This window comes from Chamaea fasciata, unplaced genomic scaffold (assembly GCF_029207755.1).
Source record: "Chamaea fasciata isolate MVZ Bird 193981 ecotype frontalis unplaced genomic scaffold, bChaFas1.0.hap1 SCAF_1, whole genome shotgun sequence".
In the NCBI taxonomy this organism is placed as follows: Eukaryota; Metazoa; Chordata; class Aves; order Passeriformes; family Sylviidae; genus Chamaea; species Chamaea fasciata.
Window position 1 is genome coordinate 90,474,517 of NW_027094086.1, and position 13,590 is coordinate 90,488,106.

Below are 13,590 nucleotides of genomic sequence, written 5' to 3' on the forward strand. Positions count from 1 at the left end.
ATTATCCAGACTGTTTCTCATTTAAATGGTGAGATGGATGCCTCTGGTGTTAAGGAAGATAAAAAGGGAAGGAAAGATATATTTGAGATTACCTTCAGTGTCATGCAAGTTATTACCTAGCAGTCTGAGACGAGTTTGCAAAAGTGTCTGATAAATATGTTTAGAACAAGCCTGAACTGGAACTAGCAGGGCAGAGAGTGAAGTTGCACATCCCGCTTTCAATTTTACCCATTTTCTCAAAATGCAGATGAATCACTTAGGACAGAAATCCATCCTTTCCTAATAACTTTCTTAGTTTAATTTATGTTAATCAACAAAAGGCACTGTACTGCTATTTCTGAGTAACTTTTAATGTCCTTGATCACATCTCGGTGTATTATTGGACTTGCTCCATGTTTTGGGTACAAGCTGATGAAACTTCTGCCTTCGCCCACACCATTGTGAACAGACACACACCCACAATAAATGTCACCCACATTAGGTGATCTGGCAAGTGGCAATAGAGAAAAATAAAGTCTGCACTTTTGTTTTGATGGCATACATGGGTGAGGGACTGGGGAGGTCTCTCTTTGAGAGGACCTAAGTGATGTGAGAAGGAAAGGAAGGTTTGCATGACATTTTTGATGTCGTTCTTCAGTAGAGGGTAGTGCAGGAAGGTTGCAGCCAGAATGCTCTGAACCTGCCCTTCAGTACCCGAGGCCATGTCCCATACCACCTGTTCAGAGAGGGCTATTGTGGAAACCAAAATTAGTGTTCCTCCTGAGAAATGAAAGGCAGCATTGACAGGGTCAGGAACTACCAACAGATTGGAGATAGGCATAAATGGGTGTTAAATGGGAAGTTTTCCCCTTCTTCTGAATTCTGGTACTAACCTAATGATTCCAGGTACTAGAACATTTGGCCAGTTCTGAAGGAAAGTTACTTTTACAATTAGAAAGCAAAACAGAAAACTTCTGAAGCATCTCCAGTGTGGGTTGCATTAAGTGAATGGTTTAAAATCCAGAGCACTCTTGAGTTTTAAGTTCTTACTAGCAAGATAATGCCTTTCTAAACTTTGGCTGTAACTCTTTGGTCTTGTTCTTTCTGAAATCCAATCCCAGGTGCAAACATATTGCCTGCTATTTCTTTCCTCAAAGGTGTTGGCATTTGCTTCTTTGAAGGAAAGAGGAAGACCACTTTTCCCTTAATTAAAGGAAAAGGTTTAATCACTCAGCAGCTCTATGTGGTTGAATGTCAGTGTAATTTAACCTGAAAGTATTTGTGAAACCCAGCTCTTCCATCCTGCTGAGGTGTAGCTGCTGTCTGGAAGATTCTTTACTGGGTTTTTCAGACACAAGAGCTGCATTGTGAATAGGAGGAGGTAATCTTACCAGTCAGGTAAAAGGAACATACTTTAGGGAGACAGGCACGCCTGGTGGTACCTGGGCCAAACTGCGTCGACCACCACCTAAATTAACTGTAAAAATTTAGTGTTTGTACATATGCAATGAAAATCGTTTATTCTTCATTTGTTAAAGGGCCATTGCCAAGACTGGTAGGCCTAAAATTAGCTCCCCAGCTGTGTTTTGCTTTGCAGGCACGTGCATGTCTGTTCTGTTCCTGGAAGCAGCTGGGTGTTGAAATCCACAAGAAACCTGCTCTGTGTGAAATGCAAAAAGAATATGTGATTTTTCAAGATTCCCTCCCTTTTGTTTGTTTTTTCTTACTTCTCCCACCTCATTATGATGACGGCCTTTTCTGGCTGGAGACCAGAATTCTCTTCAAAGTTTCTGAGTGTTACTTTTGCTTAGGAGGTGAGAGTCTGAATTTGCTGAGGCCAATTTTTTCACCTATCAGTCCAACATGCCAGCTACAGGATGTAAACTGCACAGCCTCCTCAGAGCATGCTTGGCATTAATTTCCAGCTTGGAATCATGCTTCTCCTTGGCAAATTCATACCAGCATCTTCCAACTGAATGCCTAGTTTGATACTGAGAAGGGAACATACAACTGGAAGAAGGAGGAACTTGGATTTTATGGTTACAGAGGAACATTTCCAGAAAGCTATTTTTGTCTAGCCTACAGCCTTTCCTCAGTGACAAGACAAATAGATTTCTTAGACTCAGGAGGGCTGTTTTTTAGTGGCATTTTTAGATGACTGCAAACTAATTCTTGGCTTCTGAATTTTCACTCCATAATGCTTGAGTTGTTATGCTTTTAGTCATATTTAGAAACAAGCAATTCTCTTTTCAGTGTGGAAATATGATTTCTACATACCCTAAACAGTGTCCCAGTAGTGTCTGTGTCTCCTGGGTGAGACTTCCTTCATACATGCACATTACTGAGGCTGAGGGCAGGTGGAGGGCAGTATCTGAGAGGGATGGATGAAATCTATCATCCCACTGTCACCTTGTGACGTATTTTCAATTCTTTGTATTTCAGAAGGCACTTGGAAATTATCTCGAGCCTCAAAGTGTTATTTAAGACCCCAAGGCTCTCCTTGGGGCTAGTGTGAAGAGTTTTTCTTCTTTCTTCATTCCTCTCTAATGATAATATCTGTGAAGTATCTAAGGCATAGAAAGAAACGTGGTCTTCCTCTTCCCATCAAAGGCATAGAAGGAAAAGAATTTTTCTTTTAATGGTAGAAGTTATTCCGACTTTGTTCATAACAGAGGTGGGCCAGGCATGGCTGTCACTGGACTTTGTAAAATTAAGTATGATCCAGACTTTGACTGCTAACAGAACTAGTGAAAAGCTAGACAGCTAGAGGTGGGTTTTCCATTGATCTATTTGCCCCTTGTGTTGTCAAATAGGATACAAACTGCACCCCTGACAAAATCTTTTGGCAACTGAAATGCTGCAACTGCGAAGTTCAGTTGCAACTTAATGGAAGAGAATAAACATTGCACACCTGTAGCCAAAGTTCATGGGACGGTTTTTTCCTATACTACTACTGAGTTCACTAAAAGCTTATCATCTGTTTGCTTAGCTGCTCGTTCAATTTAGAATAATATTTAACTCTCACAGAATCTAAACACTGATGAAACTTTAACTTGAAAATCAACAATTCCTATTGCTTCCAGGAAGAAATGGAGGAAGATGGCCATCATACACTGCTCTTCATGAGAGTTACCAATAAATATCTTTTATGAAAGGCTTGATAAAGTATCTGCTATTAACATTGTCAATATGGAGAAAGTTAAGTCAAAGAAATGGTAAATAGCTTGCTCAGATCATCAGGCTATGCCTCTCCAGTATTGTAGAGTATCAACTGCTAAATCAAAACCACAGGAGCTCTATGGCAAAAATTGATGAACTGGGGTTTGTGTTTGATCCTGGCTTAAATTTACTGAAAAGATCCTGAAGGGGGTAATTTTCAACTGGACTTCGTGTAATCTCTGCTATATTTAGGAATTTTAACAAATGTTGTTGCAGAGCTAGAAGCTCCAAGTCAGAAAGCTGTTTGAGAAGTGACTGGTGTCCCTTTGCCTGGTCTATGACAATCCATACTGGGTCTGCATGAAAATAAAAGACCTCACAGAAAAAGGGTTTTATGTAGAAAGTTTGAATTGTGAGCACCTGAAATTATGTGATTGATCATATTATTTTTGTGCAGACGCCAGTGAGGTTTGTGGCTGTTCATGGCCTGAAGACTCGGAAGGAAGCAGAGAGCAGTGGTGATAACTCTGGGACTGCTCCTCTCTGCCAGAAGCTTCCCTGTACCCCAGGACAGCAGACAGGTAGCTTCTGAAAGGTGATCCTACAGGCAAATATCCCCTTTGCGTGAACATGTGACCACTTCCAGTACAGATGAGTGGTCTGACAAGCTGACAAGAAAGGGCTTTTTGCGAGAGGTGTCCCCTGAAAAGCTGAAAGCAGTGGGCAAGGGAAAGCTGAGACTAGGCAAGCAACAAGCTCCTGGATATAGTAAATGCCTTCTCTGTCCCCTTTCTAGGGTTTTTATCTTTTCTGTGGTATGCTGTCAAGACCTAGTCACTTCCTCAAAAACCAGATCTAGCGTCGCTGACTAGCAAGCATCCCACATTAGCCATTCTTGGGGACTGAAATCTTGCAGTGCTCAGTGTTGTTAGCTCTGACCAAGGCAAAGGACTCCTGCTCTACAGCCCTGCTGCAGGAGGTGAACTCATTTCAGTATGGATGTAGTTTCAAGAAAATAAATGCAGTTGAGGTTGAGAAGCAAAAGAGTAGTTGTTGCTTATTCTAATTTTAATGCAGTAACATCAAGCTCCTAGGCTTCCCTTGCCCTTTTAGTACTCATCAGTTGAAGTTTGATTAGCCCTTAATTAATGAGCTGGAGCTGAGGATGATGAATTGTCATCCCCAGATATTGACAGGGATGGTGGGAATCTCTGCTGGCCTGCCATAATTTGTTGCCCTTGTTCAGGACCTCATTTTGTCCAATCACACTGTGCAGTAGTGGGACCAGGACATATGGGTTTGGATGCCCTATTTTGCACTTGAAGGTACTTTTGTCGATCTGGTGTGCCACAGGTGTCACATGGAAAAGTCAGAGCAGCAGGCAGCACGATTTTCAACCTTGGCTGATCCGTCTCCTGTTGTGCCAGGTCAGGTTGGCATTGCCCATAACCAACTTTTCTCCACCCTACCTTGAGCTAATGGCAAAGAAAAAGATGTTCCTCTGGGGAACACCCTCTCCCAGAAGCCTGTATATCAAACCATCACTGTTATGTACCAGGCAAGGGGAGAGGGGCCACTGACATGGCAAAGATCTTTGTCTGAAAGGGAAAATGATAACCCATTTTGGGTATTCTTGCTGAAGGAAGATTGCATTCCATTTTGAGGTGGGCTACAGGGGAGAGAAGGTGGCTAAGTGAGCTTGTTCCATCCAGGGTTGGGAATCATCTGCAGCCACCACAGAATGAGACCAGGAAGTATTTTCTGACCTCAGGTGTTCCCTTCCTTGACACAGCAACCCTCAGAGCGGGAGGAGGGGCTAGAGGCAAGTGAGACTGGTAAGAGACCAGCACTTCTTCACTGGGACCTCCTTCACCTCAACAACTATGACAACAAATCCTGCTCTCTATGTATCTCCACACCTTCCAGAGTTTTGAAGGGACACTTGTGGTTGCCTTGTATTTTAATATGCCCCTTTAAGTCACAACTGTATTTTACACTGTATTCAGCAGATAAACAGCCAATGTAATGCTTAGGGCCTTCATGGCAGTGCTTCAAGCTGCTATGGTTCTTGGGCTGCCAGAAGGTCTCTGAGCAGAAGACACACAAAGATAAAATAAGAAATCAGAGCAAGAGGTGCAAGGAAGACATTTTATTTCTTTTAAATGAACTCATGTACAATTTCACAGCATGGCAAGGAGGAATCAAGGCTTTTGCATAAAATCATCATCCAAGGATGTCTCCTAATCTCTGATCTACTCAGTCCTCATGATCAAACAAATAAACTGAAGCCGTCACAGGTGATGGCTGTCATTTGACTTGGTCTGCTCCAAGCTCAACCTGCTCCAGTTCAACACCATCTGCTTCCTCTGCCCTTGCAAACAGCCTGCAGGACACAGCAAGGTCTTTACCAGGAAAGGTGGGCTTGATGCTCATCTGAGGGTGAGGACCTGTGCTTTCCCACTGCTCAGGTACATGAACTGCTCGTGTGTTCTGTGGCCAAGCAGCAACTGCTTGGGTGGCAAGCACCGCAGATGGTTGGCATTGATAGCAAATGGCTTTGAGAGAGAGCATTCAGCAAGTGCTGCTCACCCAAGAATAGCAGTGGCAGGGTAGTTCTGCTGTCTCATACCGGGCCAGCTCCAGAGGGTCCTGGCCAGCTCAGCCAACATCTATCAGACCTGCATGCCCCACACCACACTGGCTCTGACACCTGTGGTTATCCTCTGAAAGGCCCCAGAGATCTGATCCAAGGCTTCCTGTTGGTTACGTACCGCTCCTCACTAGGGGAGGAGAAGGTGGGGAAATGTTTTCCATCCATTGTGGTGACACACCAGGGGAACCAATGGAAACAAAGACTTCTCTGACCTCTTGAATCCCACTGGGGAAGGACTGCATGTGCCAAACAGCTCCCTAGCCATCCCACATGAGACTGACTTCCTAATCCTAAACTCATTATTTGCAACTCAGGGGTGGAAATGCGTGGTTGTCAGCTCCCAAATGACTGGTTCAGCCCACTCAGGACTCTCTGATCCTCTTGAGGTGGATTGCATCTTCCGCCCCACAAAAGAAGTGAGCTCACCATGGATCAGGCTGAGTATCTCTCCCTCCCCTGGCAGTCCTCCCAGATTACAGCATGACCCTCAGCTATGAGTCACGTCTTTTCTCACAAACCCAGACGCTGTACAGAGCAGGCAGTTGCTCATCTGCGCCAATGCTGAGAATTTACTGCGGCAAAGTGAGTTTGGCCTGCAGTGATTCCTTCTCTGCATGTGACCTTCCTGACTTTTGCTGGTCCTCCTATACAGAGCATCTTTGTGCAACTGCTTCCCCAAGCATGGGCTAGCAGCAGTGCATGGGAGAAGGGAGGGAAAACCTTGTGGTGCTCTTGCAGTGCCAAGGAACAAGTGATAGCCAGGTGCAGACCATGCAGTAGGGCTTTCTGTAGATTCATTTCTGGAGACAATGCCTGGCAGTTTGCCCCAGCCCTGCTGGCTGTAATCAATACTTTATATTGGGCACTGGTGTTGTTGGTGTAGTGCTCCTTCCATGCATCACTGGAGTAGGGTCAGCACAACCAGTGACCACTGTGCCTGATCATCCTGGCAGAGCCCAGTGGCGAGGATCAAGGCTAGAGGGGAAGACATGTAGGCTGTTGAGTGGGTTGCCAGCTTTGTACCCTCCATCAGACCTGTGCGTGCACTCTGAGCCTGCTGGTTCCCACTTGCAAGCTAGAGAATCTAACTTTGAGAGCAACACCAGTACTGCCTTCAGTATCAGTTTTGCTGTGTCAATCCAAATATCTGCTCCAGGACTGGAGGTGTGAGCAGTGCCTGGGCTATCCCAGGTGCAGGCAGGGTGTCAGGGGCACCAGGCAGCCACAGGGCTGACCCAGCTCCTGCCGCCTCTGCTGGCCACGATGCACAACCAGAGAAGTGAATCAGCAGCACTGCGATGCACAGTCATGAGAGAGCTGACTTCTCCTGGGAGGGCTGTGAGGATGCTGGGTTTGAGGAAAGGCAACTTCAAAGTCCCACTCCTGCTCTCTGCTTGTTTCCACACCTGTGTGCCTCCAGCACTTTCACAGGAGGAAGAACTCGCCCAAAACTCTGTGGTTTGCTTTGGTTTGTTTGTTTCCTCTCTTCTAGAGCTGCGTTCCTCCTATGTCGTCTGGTTCAGCATTTTGCCAGCTTGGCTAAGTATCTTGTAAGGAAATCATTTATAATAAAGCTAGTATGCTGGGGTTTATCATTTATAAGTGTGGGTCAGGGTTTAGTTCACTGTGTTAAACTCTCCATGCTGCATGTGATTTTTCAAGCTTTGTCAGGAACAAAAAGTTCTGGGGATGTGCAAAGCATGACTGCATGGTTTCCATGGAGACTCTGCTAGTTAGGCTGTGGAAATCCTGAAAAGGCCAGAGGATGACTGACAATACAAGGTCTTAGCGGCTGATCTGAAGAGCCAGACTGAATTAATGAGATTTTTCACAGAGAGTTATTAGCAAGGCTAGCACGGTATGGCACTTAGGCCTCTTTCGTTTTCTCAGCTGCAGTCTTGGAAAACAGAAATGGAAATATCTAATTGCTGTTTTTTAAGCCCTTTTAAGATTATTTAAACCTATAACATTTTAAGGATGTAATGAAAAGCAGGTTTGTTTGCTTTTTTATCATTTGGATACTGTTATTACTGTGTTTTTTGGTGGCAGTTGCCCTTTATCTGTACAGAGATGGAAAATTCAATAATACTTATTACATTGAGCAGTTAATTCCCACATACTGTGAACACATTACTGTTCAAAGTAAGTTATCTCAAGTTCCATTTAGAGCCAAGCACAAGATACCATGGCTTTATATCTCCTAGGGCCGTATTAATTATTTATTACTGACTGCTAATACAAATTGTTAACTCTGGCTAGTAATAGTTTGCTCATTTATCCATCACTTACTGCTTCTTCCCCGTGTTTCTGCCTACCCCCTTTCAGCAGTCTGTTCAGGCTATGAATGCATGTATATTTTTGGAGCCAATTAAAACAACACCAAAACTATTATCAGTCTGAGATGCTGAGTTTTGATCCAGACCCGACTGCCCTAAAACTTTTGCAATGTCTGAACTGCAGGATTTCACTGGACCATTAACAGGTAGATGGTCAAGAGTCATAGGGAGATGTCAATTCTTTGCCAGTGAACTAAATGGATGTATCTGTCTGTCTCTGGTAGGAGTAGCTTCTTTGCTTGTTTCATTTTCAACCAATACAACAAAAAAGTGTTTGAACACTTTCCTCCTTTCCCTGGAAAATGCTTTATCTGCTGAAATCAGCACAGCTGGTACAGCAAAGCAGCATGTTGGGGACTGCTATTTCTTGTTGGTTTGCACAAGTGCACATGCCCATATGTTTCTGGGAGATGTAAAATCATAATGTTGCTGCTGAGTAATCCACAACAAAAGCACATGCGGGCTGCATTCCTTGGATTCCTGTACAGTAGGCTAATCCACTTAATCTCACAGTTCGTTTCTCTGGCTGGAATTTCACAGTCCCTTTTGGTTTACTGGTTTGTAAATCTCTGATTAAGTGCCTGGGGGAGGGGAGGGGTAGAGGATATCATCTCTGAAGCCCCCTCTTTCCTCTCAAATGGTTTTGTGGGAAGGAAATGTGTAAGTTGAAGTGGGGGTTAGCTGGTCTTATTTGGCCATCATTTTGTCATCATCTTATGATTCTTAAAAATATTTGTTCGGTAGTTTTCTCTGTTCTCAGCTGTTTAGTGCATGGGCAATGTCTTTTTTTGCCGCATGGCAACATTTCCCCTCCCCAAGCTTCACTTTTTTTTTTTTTAACTATTCTTTTTTTCCTTTTCTAGTTGTGTTTTTTAAAACAAAGACACTGACCAAGATGTGTGGAAGTTTTCTATTAGTACACCAATAGTTATAGACAAACACTGAACACAGGAGCTAGATGTTGGCTGTGAAGCAAATTCCCAGAAACCTGCTGTTTAGGAGGAGGCATACATAGGAAGACAAGATAAATCCCTAGCTAAGCAGACAGATAAATGGGAGAGCTTGGCCTCAGAAGGTGGTCAACTGATACAAATATCAATTTAGGACCTGCCCTTGAAATATAAAGGTATAAGTAAATAATAGAGGTAGCTCACCTGACTTAACGATTCATAAAGGATGGGAAATTAAACACCGAGCTCCCAAAATAAACTCTTCATTTAAAAGAATAAGTTACCACAGCCCGCAGCATCCTCAGCCCCTGCGAGTACCCTGCTCCTGTGAGCGCCGTGGCCGTGAGCGAGGCTGTCCCCAGGCAGGGTCCGGGTCCGGGCCGCAGCTGCTCCGCTCGGCGCAGCCCTGACTCACAGCCAGCCCTCCCCCTGCGTGCTGCTGCGATGACTCCCTGCCGGAGCGTGAGGACACTTCCCAGCTCATCGGCAAATTCCTCCGCAGCCCCACGCTGCCTTCGACAGCCTCGAAGGAGGATGAGCTTTAGGTCGCTGCCTTCCTCCCCCTCCTGCAGTCACGCATTCCCACCGAGCAGCTTACGGGTGTCCCCAAGCAGTGCTGCTGGTGGGAAGGATCTGTCACTGAAGCCAGGCGTAACTATCCATCAAGAAATTAATCAGAACGGGTCTGAAGAAGTGAGCAGGGAAATAAACAAACATATGGGCTACCTGACAACACAATGTTTGGAGAAGCTTTACTCAGGGAGAAAGGATAAAATCTCCCACGCTCTCCAGGGCTGTCTAGAGACATTTACAATTATATCCAAATCGAGTTTAGGCAACAGATTTAAGTCTGAGTTGAATTGCCTGGACTTGGATCTGAAGATGCCAAGTCCTGTGAACTAACCTCTGCCCAAAGTGATGAGAACTGCACAAGAACAACCTCTCTCACAGCGCTTCTGCCATCTGGACTGGTGCCAGGTCCCAGGGCGTGGAGACACAGCCTGCTCCCAGGATGGGCCATGCTGGTGGGATTTCAGCTGCATCTCAATGGGAAGTGGAAAACAGATTTTTCTAAACATTGGCTGTAAACCAGAGCTAAAGCCACTGCGGCAGTCAGGCCCTTGGGTATCAAGCTGATTTTATTCGAAAGCTTGGAAGTTTTTGTTCTGATATTTTGGCTTTAGCATGCCTGAAATGCTCAGAGGAAGCACTGGGAATGCTGTGAATCTCACCACCCATACTGTTAACCTCCTACAGCCAACATAGCCTCAGTCATTCTTTTGAATGGGCTCCCTGGTAGGATTGCTGCAGCTGGAAGAGAAAGATAAGAAGCAATGGGCAGTCAGTGGAAAGAAGTAGGGTCTCACGAGGGTATTCCCACAGTGGATTGATAAGAAGGGTGATAGATAAATGCCACCTGAACTTTGGGTTTGAGATGTAGAGCAGATAAGTGAACCACAATGACTCAAAGGCTATAAATCTTCTGTTCCAGACAAAATTAATCCAAGGCTGTCACAGGAGGCTAGAGAGGAAATTTGGAAACCCCTTTAGAGTGAATGTCTGCCAAACTTGGAAACACATACATTGTGCTATGACCTGTCAGTCTGCATGAGCCATGCTGCTGGGGTGCAAGCCAGATCCTTTGGCTTTCTGTCCCTCACAGTGCAGACAGTGCTGCTAAGAAAGGATAATACAGGAACTCACAGAAAAACTTTGTCTATCCAGGCATGCATCTGCTTTCAAACAAGCTTAAGTGCAAGTGGGCAAGAGAGAAAATACACAGCAGTAAGGTAAGACTTAATGGGCTGCCAGCTGGTTTAATCAAACCCTCTCTCAGGTGTGCCCACACTGAGAAATGAGCACTTGCTTTCACAAGACTAAGGCTGACCTGCGCTAGCAAACTACCATGCTGTTTCTGTGAGCGTGTTACAGCCTCCCAGCTTGCTGACCATCTGGTGGTCTCTCCTGCTAGGACTACACAGGTCTTTGAGTCCTGTTCTTATCAAGGCAGCTGAATGGTTTGATGCCACTCTCATGGCATGCAGTGCTTGGTGGCCCTATGGGTTTGGCAGGTCCCTGCGGTGAGACCCACTGGGTCTTTAGGAGACTGTGAGTGGGTGTCTGCAGACTGCAACCAGCCCCCCTCCACCTCCTCTGACCTCTCTGTCTACCCAGCTGCACGCACCCCTGTGGGCTGGGAGGTGGCTCAGGGCAGGAAGGTTATCTTTGCTGCTATCGGGGCTAGAGGCTTTGTTTATTTTTAGATTACTCTGTAAAGTCTGGACAGAGAGATGAAAAGAGCCAGCATAAAGAGGTCTGTGAATGCCAGACTGTCTTGCTTGTGCTCTGGCTCTGAAAACACAGGGAAAATGTGAAAGGATGGGCTTTATCTAGCCAGATTGATTGAAGATGGCACTGCCCACGTTTTGAGTGGCAGATGTAGTACGGGGGTGGGCTCTGATTCATTTTGGTGCAAAGGCAGCAAGGCTCTGCCAAATCCTCTGCTTGAGCCAAGCTGGTGGATGTTGAGGTGAAAAGGACAGACCCACCAGCACAGCCTACTGCTCCAATAGCTCCTCTTAGAGAGCAACAATTTCCACCTGGGAAATGCTGATAGCACCTTGTGGGAAGTTCAGATCATCCTGAAGTGCCCTTTGATGGGGGTGAGCTGTGAAATGCAGGTGGGCCTGAGCTGCAGCCTATTTAATGAACAGGGAAAACCCTTTTCCATCATCCTGCGTTACACATTACAGAGAATATTTTAAAAGTGGACAGTTCATTGTCATTCAAAGGCCAAATATAAAAGCGATCTGGAAAGATGGTTACTGTCTGCCCGGCTCTGGCATTTCAGAGCTTACCGGGGTTGACAAGAGGGAGCCTGGTAGCTCTGAGCCCTTTCCGTCCTGCCCGTCAGCAGAAAACAGCACGACCCAGGGAGGTGAGAAAAGCCACTCTCCCTGCCATGCCCCCAGGTGTGGCGACAGCAGCTCTCTTGCTGATTGTCAGTGAGTTTACTGACTGCTAATGAAGTGGAGGGAGAAGTGACTTTCAGCGATGTCCAAAAAAAAAAAAAAAAAAGTGTGAAAACCACTGGCTATTTTTGGAGAATTCTGCCCTGCTTTCTCCCTTCCTAACCCTAACCTCCCCCCCCCCCCCCCCCCCCCGCGATTTAAGCATCATCCTGGGTGAGGTGGGGGATTTTTATCACCATATATGGCTGTTGTTGGGATTTTTGCAGCAGTGAAGTTAATGAAGATGGATATCAGCAACAAACTGTCAAGGCCTGAGCTGGAGAGATTTTTCACTCAGTGAAATAGACCAGGGCAAATAAATAATCCAAGAAGTGGTAGAGCTTGTAAATATTGACATGTACAAGCAAGGAAAGAAAAGTTAGGCAAAATAAAAAATGGGTTGGGAATTGCTCTTTTTCAGGTTATTGCTTGAAAAAAAAAATCTACTTTTACCTAGCCTACTGTCTGGAAGAGTTAATGTGGTGAAAGTTTTAAGATTAACTTGTGTTCTTTTTTATAATGCACTTTATAACCCTGTGTAGTAGATATTTGAGAATTAGTTTGCGTTTTACTGTATAACATCACATTCTTAAGCCTAAGGAATGTGGGGTTCCTGGAAGACATTCCTCTGCCGAGAAGCAGAAAATCACCCATCTTCGAAAGAAAGCAGGTTGCCACCCATGGGTGATGGAGCTGACCACCGCCATCAGTGATAGTCGGCCGAGCGCTCAGCACCCCATATCCATCATCCCAATCTCATCAAGGACATACATCTCAATACCTGGTTCCAGTAAACCCAGGCATAAGCTTATGTCTCCCTGGAAAGACTATTCACCAAACCTGCAACCAGAAAAGAAACCAGACGAATATGAATCAAGGACCACATACACAAAGAACCGATGAAGTAATTGGTTACACAAGCCCAAAAACTGTATAAAAACAGGCCCTGCACACTCCGAATTTGTGAACCAGAGGGGATTCTGTGCCATAGGGGGCCGGATCTGCGGTTCACCCAGTGCCGATTCCCAGGATCGGAACTGTTCTTTGGTTGTGGTTTTATCGGGGTTTTTCTATTTGTAAATTCTTAATAAATTTTTTATAATATTTTATTTTATGGATTTGGCTAATCATTTATAACAGTTAATATTTTTCAGTTAGAAGGTTTTAAGTGTTTGAAAGGGTGTGTTGCTGTTTCTCCAAGACAGAATCTCAGTTTGAGGGTCAGTCTTCCTTCCCAGCCTTTGGGACCACAGGGAGGACTAGTTCTTCATCCATGTGGTATCATACCCATGACAGAGAAGACTAAGGAAAGAAGAAAGAAATGCAAGGTGAGAAACAGAAGAGATCAGAGAGAAACTGCTCTTTTCTCTGGTTTCCCACCAGAAAAGGGATCTTTTTAAGACCTCCACAAGAATACCTTTTAACCTCAGCTGGGGTCCAGGCCTATTGCCCAGTAACTTTGCCAGTGAATTCAGGGAAATTACACAGGGAGATGCAGAGTT

At 45.0% G+C, this 13,590-nt stretch overlaps 1 long non-coding RNA gene across 1 annotated transcript; it reads right to left on the reverse strand.

Annotated features, from left to right (window-relative positions):
* Nucleotides 1–10,108: 10,108 nt before the first annotated feature.
* On the reverse strand, nt 10,109–10,831 carry LOC136289910 (uncharacterized). Its single transcript, XR_010720992.1, has 3 exons — nt 10,782–10,831; nt 10,495–10,599; nt 10,109–10,388 (listed from the first exon to the last, which is right to left on the reverse strand). It is a non-coding gene; the product is annotated as an uncharacterized lncRNA (long non-coding RNA).
* Nucleotides 10,832–13,590: the final 2,759 nt, after the last annotated feature.